The sequence below is a fragment of the Peromyscus eremicus genome, chromosome 11 (assembly GCF_949786415.1).
Source record: "Peromyscus eremicus chromosome 11, PerEre_H2_v1, whole genome shotgun sequence".
In the NCBI taxonomy this organism is placed as follows: Eukaryota; Metazoa; Chordata; class Mammalia; order Rodentia; family Cricetidae; genus Peromyscus; species Peromyscus eremicus.
The window spans coordinates 61508816-61522845 of NC_081427.1; positions in this window are offsets into that span (position 1 = coordinate 61508816).

Genomic DNA, 14030 nt, shown 5'->3' on the forward strand with positions numbered 1-14030 from the left:
TAGTCTGGCCGTGGGATAAAATCTACATTAATACTCAATCCTTGGTCCTTGCACAGCAGTACAGACGGACAAAAGTAGTTGGTGTGACCAGCATTTATTATTAAATCCTGGCCACAAGCAACAGAGTTCTCAGACCATGAAGATGGGTATGACTGGCTTAAGTTCCGGCCAGTGTGATTTCTTTTTTTGTTTTTGAGACTGCATTTTTCTGTATAGCCCTGTGTAGTCCTGAAACTCATTCTGTAGACCAGTCTGGCCTTGAACTCAGAGATCCCCTTGCCTCTGACAACTGAGTGCTAGGATTAAAGGTGTGCACCACCACGCCTGGTCAACAGTGATTTCTTGTGCCAGGATGGAGACGCCTATTTTCTTTGGAAGCAGTCAGCTGCTGTGGCCCATATTCGTATGTGTGGTGGTTATAGTTCTTTAGTTGCACCTTAGATGCCATTGTCTCTGCCTCCCTCCTTGCTGACCTCAGGTCTCTGATGCCTGTTATTATTTTCCCTCATAGAGGCTGTTTCTTTTAATGTTGTGGCTTAGTTAGGGTCTCTATTTCCATGAAGAGACACCATGACCACAGCAACTCTTATAACAGAAAACATTTAATGGGATGGCTTAGAGTTTCATAGGTTTAGTCCATTATCGTCATGGTGGGACATGACAAGTCAAGTAGACATAGTGCTGAAGTGGAGAGTCCTACATTGTGATCGGCAGGCAAGAGGAAATGGACTGATTTACTACTGGATGTGGCTTGACTATATATGAGACCTCAAAGACTGCCTCCACAGTGACACACCTCCTCCAAGGCCATACCTACTCCAACAAAGCCACACCTCTTTATAGTGCTTATGGGGGATAATTACAGTCAAACTACCATATTCCACTCCCTGGCCCCCATAAGATTTTAACAACATCATAATGCAAATGCATTTAGTCCAACTTCAAAAGTCCCCATAGTCTACCAGAGTCTCAACAATGTTTTAAAGTCTAAAGTTCAAAGTCTCATCTGAGATATATCTAATCTCTTAACTATAATCATCTATAAAATCAAAATAAAAGCCAGATCACATATTTCCAACATATAATAGCACAGGATATACATTACCATTCCAAAACATAGGAAAGGGAGCATAGTGAGGAAATATTGAAACAAAGCAAGCCCCAAAACAAACTGGGCAAACTCCAAACTCTGCATCTCCATGTCTAATGTTAAACGCTCTTCAGTTCTCCAGCTCCTTTCAATTTTGTTGACTGCAGAACACCTCTTTCTCTTGGGCTGATTCCACTCCCTGTTAGCAGCTTTCCTCATCAGGTATACCATGGATAAGGCATCTCCAACATCTTGGGGTCTCCAAGGAAATCCAGGCTTCACCTTCACAGCTTCATGCAATGACCTCTCTAGGCCTCTATGCAGGGACACCCCTGCCCATGCCTGGTGTCAGGGGTTTTCCTTAGTCATGGAGGCAAATTTCAAAACCTTTTCTTCTTATTTAACCCCAGAACCATGTGGCTGAAGCTGCCAAGTTCTGCTACTTACTGGGGCTGGAACATGACCCCTTTGTTCAATCATATCTTCACCAATTTTCTGTTTTCAATGGTTTCCTTCACTGCCTAAGCTTGGCTATCCTGAAAGACCATACTGTATATAGAAGTAGGTAGGCTGACTGCCAATCTTCACCTATCTCTTCTCTCCTCCAAATCCAATCCCCAAGTCTTTGTAGCAGACCACCTGCTGCAGACCCCCCTCACCCCTCTTGCTCTGATGCCATTTCCAGTGGCCCACATCGATCTTCCTTTCCAAAGTCCCCTACCACCAACTCATCTCATCTTAGGTCTCCAACACCAGCAGGCATTTCCTGGGAACACAGTGAACCTACAGGCCAGGAGATGGAAGGCTAACTGCAGATCTTCACTTCTCCAAGAGATCCTCTCTTCCAAATGGAACCCCCCAGATTAACCCCCATCTCTGTAGGGACCACCTACTGTGGCCCTCTCTGTCTCCATCACCAGAAGATCACACAGAATTTTTTTCCCTCCAAGCTTCCTCCCCACTCATCCTGATATCCCAGCCCCTCAATTCAGCAGTCATTCTTTGGGAACCTTGTTGTGGAATAATCTTTTTGTACACTGTGAAGATGTGTCACTCGGAATGGTTTAATAAAGGCTGAATGGCCAATAGCTAGGCAGGATTTTCAGGGCAGAGAGAATGCTGAGAAGAAGAAGGTGGAGTCGCCAGCTAGATGGAGAGGGAGCAAGACATGCAGGAGGAGAGATGAATGCCACAGGTCATGTGGCAACATGTAGATGAATAGAAATGGGTTAAGTTATAAGAGCTAGTGGGGCAAGTCTAAGCTATTGGCTGAGCTTTCATAATTAATAGGAACCTTCCATGTGGTTATTTGGGAGCAGTCAGATGGATCAGAAAAATCTGCCTACAGAACCTGCCAGCTAAGCTTACTAGAGAAGCAAGTAGGCCAGCAAAGCAGGTAGACCAGCCTCAGGTCTTCACTTTCCCTCCTCTCCTCCAAATCCAATCCCCCATCCCATTTACAGCTCCATAGCAGATGACATGTGTGGCCTCTAATCACTCTCTGTCCCAATTCTAAGCAGATCCTGGTGGAACACCATGCTTTCTTCCCTCTGGTGAACTCCTTCAGAACCCTTCTAGCCCATGTCCATTCCTTAGTGTCATCTCCCAATACCTAAAACCACGTTTTACCTAGAGCCCACAGTGACCATATTTATCAAGATCCTGAAAGTATCCTTAGGCACCACTTTCAGGGCAGAGAGAATGCTGAGAAGAAGAAGGTGGAGTCGCCAGCTAGATGGAGAGGGAGCAAGATATGCAGGAGGAGAGGTAAATGCCACAGGTCATGTAGCAACATGTAGATGAATAGAAATGGGTTAAGTTATAAGAGCTAGTGGGGCAAGTCTAAGCTATTAGCTGAGCTTTTATAATTAATAGGAACCCTCCATGTGGTTATTTGGGAGCAGTCAGATGTACCTTAGGTACCACTGCCACCACATTGTCCTAAGAACCAGACAGGAAACAGAAACAAAAGAACAAAATAACCAACCAACAAAGATAAGACCAGATATCAGCACCTAGAATTATAATCATCCCCAACCTGGATGACTAGACACCAGTACAAAAACACACTCAATACCATCCAGGATATGTCTCCATCAGAGTCCAGCAACCCTACCAGAGAAGGCCCTGATTATTGTAACATAGCTGAAGTACAAGACAAGACAACAAAATGGCCTTTATGAATATGATAGAGGTTCTTAATGAGGAAATTAAAAAATCCCTCAAAGAAATCTGTGAAGGCACAAACAAACCCTATGGTGGTATTTTATTAGTACTGAAATGTGATTTTAATTGTATGTTAATAAATAAAGTTGCCCGGGGGTCAGAGCTATTAGAGCCATAGCAAAAGCTGGGCGGTGGTGGTGCACGCCTTTAATCCCAGCACTTGGTAGGCAGAGCTAGTTAGATCTCTGTGTGTTCAAGAATACAGCCAACAGACAGTGACGAGGCAGTCATGTGGTTGGTTTTACAACCAATGAGAAGGCAGAACAGAAAGTCTATATAAAGACAAACAGACAGGAAGTAGGTCTCTTTCAGAGAGGTCTCTTGGCTGAAGAGGCTAGCTGTAGCAGGCGGGTAAGGCTCTTAGCTCTGATCTCTTGGCTTTCTTTGCATTGGTTCTGTGTTTCTTATTTAATAAGACGGTTGATTACATCTACAAAACCCTGCAAGGAAATGAACAAAACAGTTCAAAACCTGAAAGTGGAAATAGATTCAATAAAGAAAACCTGAACTGAAGAGAATCTGGAACTGAAAACTGTAGGAACTTGAACAGGACCTCAGAAGCAAGCCACACCAGGAGAATACAAGAGAAGGAAGAGAGATTCTCAGGCACTGAAGACATGATAGAAGAAATGGATAGTTTGGTCAAAAAAATGTTAAATCTAAAGAATTTGTGTCACAAAACATCCAGGAAATCTGGGATACTATGAAAAGAACAAAATCTACAAATAATAGGAATAGAAGAAGAAGAAACTGAGGTCAAAGGCTCAGAAAATATTTTCAACAGAACCATAGGAGAAAATTTCCCTTGTACTTGTCAATATACAAGAAGCATACAAAAGCACCAACTGGAACAGTAAAAAATTCTCCTTGGTACATATTAATAAAAACATTAGGCCGGGCGGTGGTGGCGCACGCCTGTAATCCCAGCACTCGGGAGGCAGAGGCAGGTAGATCTCTGTGAGTTCGAGGCCAGCCTGGTCTACAGAGCTAGTCCAGGACAGGCACCAAAGCTACAGAGAAACCCTGTCTCAGAAAACAAAACAAAACAAAACAAAACATTAACCATACAGAACAAAGTAAGAACATTAAAAACCTGTAAGGGAAAAAGACCAAATAACATAAAGGCAGACCTGTTAGAATAATGCCTGGCTTCTCAATGAAGACTCTAAAAGCCAGAAAGACCTGCACAAATGTTCTACAGTCTCTTAGAGATCACAGATGCCAGCTCAGACAATTATTCTCAGTAAAACTTTCAACCACAATAGATGGAGAAAATAAGATATTTCATGATAAAAAACAAATTTAAGCAATATCTATCCATAAATCTAGCTGTACAGAGACTCTAGAAGAAAAACTTCAACCAGAACAGGTTAACCATAGCTAAGAAAACACAAGGAATAAATAATCCTAGGCCAGGAAATCAAAAGAGAGGAATACACACACACACACACACACACACACACACACACACACACACACACACACTAGCACACACTCATACATGACCAACACCACCACCATAACAGGAAGCAACGAACATTGACCATTGATATCTCTTAACATTAATATTATTGATTCCCCAATAAAAGGACACAGTCTAACAGAATGGGTGTGAAAATAGGATCCATCATTCTGCTGCATCCAAGAAACAAACCTTTGCATCAAGGATAGATACCACCTTAGGGAAAAGGGTTGGAAGAAGATATTCCAAGCAAACGGACCAATGAAGCAAGCTGATGTAGTCATTTTAATATCTAACAATATAGACTTCAAACCAAAACTAATCAGAAAAGATAAGGAAGGACACTACATAGTTATCAGAAAAAAATTCGCCAAGAGGACATTGCAATTCTTAACATTTTTGTACCAAACACAAGATCACCCAAGTTTGTAAAAGAAACACTGCTTCAGTTTAAATCACAAAACTGATAGTGGGGGACTTCAACACCCCACTCTTGCCACTAGAGAGCTCATGCAGACAAAGACCAAACAGAGAAATCCTGGAGCAAACTGACAGTGTAAACCAAATATACCTAATACATACTTACAGAACTGTTCACCCAAACATGAAGGAATATACTTTCTTCTCAGCACCTCATGAAACCTTGTCCAAAATTGACCACACACTTGGAAATAAAGCAAGTCACGACAGAAAAAAGAAAATAGAAATAACACCCTGCACCCTGTTTGGCCACCATAGATCAAAGCTGGATATCAACAATAATAGAAACAACAGAAAGCTTACAAACTCATGGAAACCAAACTCTACTGAATGAAAAATGGGCTAAGACAGAAATTAAGGAAGAAATTATAAACCTTCTAGAATTAATGACAATGAATATGTAACATACCAAACCTATGGGCTATGTAGAAGGCGGTTCTAAGAGGAAAGTTCATAGCATGAGCTAACTACATAAGACAACAGGGGAGATCTCATACTCATGACTTAACAGCACACCTGAAAGATCTAGAAAAAAAGAAGAAATCACACCCCAAAGGAGTAGATAGCAAGAAATAATCTCAGGGTTGAAATCAATAAAGAAGAAGCAAGCAAACAATACAAAGGATCAAGACAAAGAGTTGGTTCTTTGAGAAAATCAATCCAATGACAGATCCTAATCCAGATTAAGTAAAAGATGGAGAGAACATCCAAATTAACAAAATTAGAATTTAAAGGAGGGGGGATAAAAACAAACACTGAGGGAATCCAGGGAACCATAAGAACATACTCTAAAATCCTGTGTTACACCAAACTGGAATATCTAAAAGAAATGGATAATTTCTTTGATACATACCACTTACTGAAGTTAAATCAATATCAGATAAGCAATTTAAACAGCCCTATAACCCCTAGTAATATAGAAGCAGTCATTAAAAGTCTCCCAACCAAAAAAGTCCCATGGCCAGATGGTTTTATTGTAGAATTATACTAGACATTCAAAGAAGAGTTAATGCTAATACTCCTCAAATTGTTCCACAAAATAGAATCAGAAGGAACATTACCAAATTCATTTTATATAGCTACAGTTACCTTGATACATAAATCACATAAAGATCCAACAAGGGAAGATAAGTACAGAATAATTTCTCTTATGAACATGAATGCAAAAATTCTCAATAAATACTTGCAAACCAAATTGAAGAATACATCTAAAAGATCATTCACCATGAGCAAGTAGCGTTCATCCCAGAGATGCAGATATGGTTCAACATACATAAATCAATAAATGTAATCCACCGTATAAACAAACTGAAAGACAGAAGCTACATGATCATCTCATTAGATGAAGAAAAGCCTTTGACAAAATCTAACACACCTTCTGGATAAAAGTCCTGGAGACATTAGGGATACAAGAGACATACCCAAACATAATAAAGGCAGTACACAGCAAGCCCATAGCTAACATTAACTTAAATGGAGAGAAACTCAAAACATTTCCACTAAAATCAGGAATAAGACAAGGTTGTTCACTCTCTTCATACCTATCCAACACAGTACTTAAAGTCTCAGCTAGAGCAATAAGAAAACTGTAGGAGATCAAAGATACACAAATCAGAAAGGAAAAAGTTCAAGTACCTTTATTTGCAGATGATATTATTATATAAATAAGTGACCAACCAGGAAACTCCTATAGCTGATAAACTTTGTCAGCAAAGTAGAAGGATGCAAAATTAACTCACAAAAATCAGTAGCCCTCCTATATACAAATGACAAAAGGACTAAGAAGGAAATCAATAAAATAATATCTTCTACAATAGCCTCAAATAGTATATAACATATTTGGACAATGCTAACCAAGAAAGTAAAAGACTTGCATAATAAGCACTTTCAAATGCTGGAGAAAGGAACTGAAAAATATATCAGAAAATGGGAAGATCTCCCATGCACATGGATCATTAGAATTAATATAGTAAAAATGTCCATCCTACAAAAAGCATTCTACAGATTCAATGCAATCCCCATCAGAATTCCAACACAATTCTTCACGGATCTTGAGAGGACAATTTTTCAGTTTCATATGGAAACACACACACACACACACACACACACACACACACACACACACACACGATAGCTAAAACAATCCTGCATAATAAAAGGACTTCCAGAAATAACAACATACCAGATATCAAAATGTGCTACAAAGCACAGTATGGTATTGGCACATAAACTGATACTTGATCAATGAACTCCAATTGAAGACCCAGACATAAACACACACACCTATGAGTACCTTTTTTTTTTTTTTTTTTTTTTAAATTTTGCTTTTAGAGACAGGGTTTCTCTGTATAGCCCTGACTGTCCCGGAACTCACTCTGTAGACCAGGCTGGCCTCAAATTCACAGAGATTCATCTGCTTTTGCCTCCCTAGTGCTGGGATCAAAGATGTGTGCCACCACCGCCAGGCAATGCCTAAATTTTGAAGCCAGAAATACACACTTGGAAAAAGACAGCATCTTCAACAAATGCTACTGGTCTAACTGGGTGTAACATGTAGAAGAATGCAAATAGATCCATACTTATGACCCTGCACAAAACTTAACTTGATCAAAGACCTCAGCATAAAACCAAATACACTAAACCTCACAAAAGAGAAAGTGGGGAATAGTATTGAACTCATTGGCATAGGAAAAGAGAACTTTCTGAATAGAACACTATTAGCACAGACACTAAGATCAACAATTAAGAAATAGAAAAAGCTTCATTATGGCAAAAGACACGATCATTTGAACAAAGTGGCAGCCTGCAGAATGGATAAAGTTTGTTTGTTTGTTTGTTTGTTTGTTTTTTAACCAACTACACATCTGAGAGAGGGGCTAATAAGGGAAAATCCTAGATATCAAGAAACAAATAACCCTGTTGAAAAATGGGGTCTAGTTCAAAACAAAGAATTCTTAAAAGAAGAAGCTCAAATGGTTGAGAATCAGGTAAAGAAATGTTCAACATCCTTAGTCATCAGGAAAATGCAAATCTAAATTACTTTGAGATTTCATCTTCTACCTGTCTGAATGACAAAGATGAATAAAACAAATGACAGCTTATGCTAGTGAGGATGGGGAGCAAGGGGAAGTCTCACTCTTTGCTGGTGGGACTGCAAACTGGTGCGGTCACTATGGAAGTCAGTGTGGCAGTTCCTCAGGAAGATGGGAATGATCTACCTCATGATCAAGCTATACCACTACTGGGCATACACCCAAAGGACATTTCTTCCAACTACAGAGACAGTTGCTCAACCATGTTCATTGCTGCTCTATTCCTAACAGCCAGAAATTGCTAACCACCTAGATGTCTCTCAAGAGATGAATGGATAAAGAGATTGTGGTGCATTGGAGGTATTAATCCATTAAAAAACCAAAATCATGAAATACAAAGGTAAATGAATGAACTGATCAAATATCTCACAACAGTGAGGTAACCCAGACCCAGAAAAACAAATATGGTATTTATTTTCTTATTTCTGGATATTAGCTTTTAAGTCAATAAGCAAGCTATAATGCATAGACCCACAGAGGTTAGGTATAGAGTAATGGACTAGGGGGCAGGCAGACAGATCTCCCTAGGAAAGGAAATAGAATTGTTAAGGTTCATTTGAGGAGCAGTACAGAAATCTAATACAGTAGAAGCGTCCTATAATGTATACATGCATGAAGGTGATCTAAATGAAATTACTAAATAATAAGAGAGACAGAGCCCTAGCTGGCCATGTCTTGTCACTAAATGAAGCTTCCATTACCAGGAGTTGATTACATGTGATTGAGATATTGGTCAAAGCCCAAACAGCCCACACTGTTGCCAAGACTCCGGGATGCTCTCCACAAAGTGACGGCAAGGTCCCGTTGTTGAAGAGAACACCTACAGAGTTGGTTGAATATGGAACTGATGCCTGCATAGAGTGTTTATCCCTACGAGGCAGCAGTGTATTTATCACACCACCAAAGGAGAAACGCAAACACCAAACCACCCACTAACCCTTTCATCTACAATGGTGTCCCAGGCGAGGTTGGCTAGTGCAGTGGCGGCACAAGGCTTGTGGGAGCAGCTACCCAGTATCTCATTTGACTTAAGGCTCACTCCACAAGATGGAACCCATACCTAACACTGCTAGGGTGACCACACACCAGATACCAGAGAGCCTATGGACCTAGGGTAAAACCAAATACTACTGTTCTAAAAAAATAATTAAAATAAAAAATAAAACAACAACAAAAAAATCAATAAAATAACTCCTAATGACATTTTGCTATAATCATAGATCAGTGCCTTGCTCAGCCATCATCAGAGAAGCTTCTTCCTGTAGCAGATGGGAACAAACACAGAGACCCATAGCCAGACGTTATGTAGAGAGTGAGAGACCTGGGACATTCAGCCCTAAACTGACTGTCTCCATCAAATCCCTACCCTTAGGTCTCAGGGAACCTTTGGAAGAGGAGATAGAGAAAACCAGAGGGGACGGAGGACTTCAAGAAAACAAGGTCCACTAAATCAACGAGATAGACACAGATATGAACTCCCAGGGACTGAGGCAGCATGCACAGGGCCGGCACAGGTCTGCACCAGATGGGGTCCTAGAGAAGAAAGGAGAAGCGGACACACACCCCATCCATAATCCATAAACAATCTCCAATTGATAATCATTTGAAATGAAAATTTATTTTCCTCCCAGGGAATTTATGTTTTTTTCCTTCTGTCTGTTTGTTTTGCCCTATTCTGACGTGTTAGTTTTTTTTCTATCCATCCATCCAGTCATCCATCCATCCATCCATTCATCCATCCATCCATCCATCTCTCTTCCCTTAGAAGCCTGTTTGTTTTCTAATGAGTTGTAACCAGGGTATATTATGTGAGAAAAAAACCCCTATTTTCAATAAAAGAAAAAAATAGAGGGAATGGAAAGACTTAAAAAATAAATAAAAAAAATTACTTTTGGTGTCTTGACTTTAATTTCTTGAGTGCAACATTGCTCTAAGGTTGGGTCTAAAGAGGTTCCAGGATTTTATGGTTCGTACTCATGTTGTTTAGTGAGTGATTGACCTGTGAAAAACAGTTTGAAGTGAATTAGTTTGCTAATATGTTTATATGTGTTCTCACTCACTCTCTGGGCCAGTGGTTCTCAACCTTCCTAAAGCTGAGATCCTTTAATACAGTTTCCTCACATTGTAGTAACCCCCAACCATAAAATTAATTTTGTTGCTACTACATAATAGTAATTTTGCTACTGTTTTGAATCATAATGTAAATATGTGGTATGCAACCCGATGTGAAAGGGTCATTCCACCCCTGAAGGAGTCGAGGCCCACAGGTTGAGAACCACTGCTCTGGTCCAAATAGCTTTTTAGTAACTAGGCTAGTGTGGCCTTTTATTCCTGGAAAATGTGCACAGATGATGTTTACAAAGGCATGGATTCAGATGTCTCCATGGGTTTCCAAAGAGAGAGGTCATTGGCAGTGTTCTGGTTTCTGTCCAACCTCACCTACTAGCCACGAAGTGCACACACGGCTCTGTAGGTTATATTTTATTGTGTTCTTTTGATATGCAGATTAATCGGTAATGTGATGGTTTATCTTATCAACTTGACAGAATTTAGAATCACAGTGGAAATACGTCTCTAGAGGTCTGTGAGGTGTTTTCTATTTTAGGTTAATTGACTTGGGAAGGCCTACTCTATTGGTGCTATTCCACATGTTATGATCTTGGACTGAATAAAAAAGACAAAGGAAGCCGAATGCAAGCACTAAATATTTTCTGCTTCTTGGCTGCAGATTCTTTGTGGCCTGCTGCTTCAAACTCCTGTTCTGCACCGTCTCCACCACCACAGACCCTTGGACTGTGTGGGCCAGTATTAAGCTGTAATTGTCAGGAATTTCATCACACTGACACAAAAATCATCTAAGACACTCAGGTTTCCCACAAATATATTAGCCACCTTGAGCTAAAAGTTTCTTGATTTTATCTAAAACCAAATATTCCCAAAATATAAATGTTTCCTCACTATAACAATTTCCTATTTGTTACCTGTGCAGTGTGGAATGGGAGTGTGACCTGTGCGTCTACTTCTGTGATGTGGAGAACATGGAACTTAGCCTTGAGTTTGAACTCATCTGAATTTCCACGCTGGCACTGTGTGGGTAAGCAATTTCCCCCTCTCAGCCAATTCTGTTTTATAACAGTGGTGCTACTTAGGGCATGGTGTTTATTTCCCAAGAAGAAACAGCATTTCTTGATAAGTAATCTTTTCCTTTACCAAATACCCCCTGCTTCAAAATGTAAGCAGATTCCATTTTGTGAAAGCTATTCAGTGAAATGATGGAGTGAAATTTTAGTGAATCAGTCTGATGTAGTAGTTACAAAGTAGCAGGTTTGGGACTCATAAAATCTCCTTCCTTTGATACTATATTTTCTTGATAAATTTACTTCTTTTCTGACTCTGAGTTCTTTCATTTACAAACTGTAATCATCGCCACTAATTCAAGAGGGTTGCTGTAGGGACTAACAGAGATTATGACTGCAATTACTTATCACAGCCCTTGTTTATACTATAAATTTAGTAAATGCTAGCTACTCATAAGATTAGTTACAATTTTATTGGTTTTGTGGATAGTGAATGGACACATAAGTATGAGAGACTAACATTTAAATCACCAGGTCATACATTTTTGTGTAGGCCCTTAAAATTCCTATTTTCTTTGAAATAAAAAGGATTTTTATACTTTTGAAAAATCAACACAGCAATGACACTTGGTATTTATTAACTAACCATCTCATGAAGGATAACTATTTTTCTCTTGAATATGCCAAAGTTGACAAGACTATTTTTTTTTAGTTATTAGTACTATGCTGTGGGGGTGGGGGTGGCATGCCATAGAGCTTGAGTGAAGGTCAGAGGACAATTATGCGGCTTCCAGGGATTGAATTCAGGTTGTCAGGCTCATGTGGCAAGTGCTGAGCTACCTTGCAGGCACCTAGAATGTTTTGTATCTTTGCTGAGGTTGTTGGAAGCTGATGTGGAGCATGCCGAACACATGGAAACTACCGAAGTTCTCTATGTCCTCTATGGCCGTCCATTCGCTCATACTCTGTTCTGCTTTTTTTAGACCAAAGGTTCTCAGCCTTCAACCCCAGGATGCTAATCAGCTGAAAGACTTTAGAACCCTCTGACGCCTAGTCACACACTCGAGGAGGCTTCTTTTCTAGACTAGTCTGTATATCTGGGCTCTCCTTATTCTTTTTTCTCTCTTCTCCCCACTGCACAGTTGTGTTTCACCTGCTCTGATGGTTAATCTGAATTGTCAACAGAATCTAGAGTTATGTAAGGGACAAATCTCTGGGTATATCTGTGAAGGGGTTTCTATATAGATTTTTTTTTTTTTTTTGGTTTTTCGAGACAGGGTTTCTCTGTGTAGCTTTGCACCTCTCCTGGAACTCACTTGGTAGCCCAGGCTGGCCTCGAACTCACAGAGATCCACCTGGCTCTGCCTCCCGAGTGCTGGGATTAAAGGCGTGCGCCACCACCGCCCGGCTTAATGAAGGGGTTTCTAGATGAGCCTAACTGAGGTGGGAAGACGATACCCTATGTGAACAGTGCTGCTCCATGGGCTGCTATCCCGACTCCTCTCTCTCTGCTTCCTTACCTGTGGACTCGATGTGAACAGCTAGCTCACACTCCTGCTGTCCTGCCTTATTTACCACGGTGTGCTATCCTCTCCAACTGTGAGCCCAAGGAAGCTTTTCTTTCCTTACATTGTTTTCAGCAGGCATTTTCCCATAGCAACAAGAAGTAACTAACCCACTTTCATGATATCATCCTGGTTAGTTGGTTAGGAGAGCCAGTGTTAGGGTCCCACCCCACCCCAACTCCTCAGGCTCAGTGACTAAAAAGAATAAGGATTTCTTTTCTTTTGGGGCAGGGGTATTAAATGTCTATTTTGTTTGTAGAGGAGCTACAACCCCGAGTCGAGTCCTCACTCCAGGATCTTGATTGTCATATTAAGGGAGGAGAGCACAGGAACATCAGACACAGACAGTGAACTATTCCAGCTCAGAGTTGACACATCATATTTACATAGGATGTTTGGTCAGAAATGGCTGCTCAGCCTCAGCCAACTTCAAAAAAAAGAAAAAGAACTTGCCAGAATACTCTGCTCCCAGAGGCTGAAACCAACACTGTGGGAATAATCCATGTGATCACACCTTGCTACTCTAGGCTCCTGTGTATGTGTGTATGTTCTTACTGTTACAATTTCCCATCTGAGTAGGATGCCAACAATATAACTTCAGGCCATCCAGTTGAATCTGAAGTTCAGATACACAATTTTTTTTTCTTTTTGTAGAGTTACATCCTGATGGGCAAGTGTAGGTAATCCTGCATTTGTTTGTTTGTTTTTTTTTGCTTATTTTTCTGAATTCTTTCTGAGCTTGTTTCTATCACATAGAACTTCGTTCACCCTGTGCTGTTTTGCACTTGGACGTCATGTGAGCTAACTTCTTCAAAGACTTTCGTTCTTGGAAGTGGATTCTGATTTTTTTTTTTCAAACAAATTGATGCCACCTCATGTGTTTCCCCAATGAATAACAAAACGAATCTTGTTGGGATGGAGAGGTGTGGGGCATGGAAGGGGGAGACGGGTGCCTGCCTTGCTTAGAGAGAGCGGTCCATGCTTCATGGCACATCTGCACTATGGTCACTTCTTGTCAGCATTTGGCCTTGTGACTAC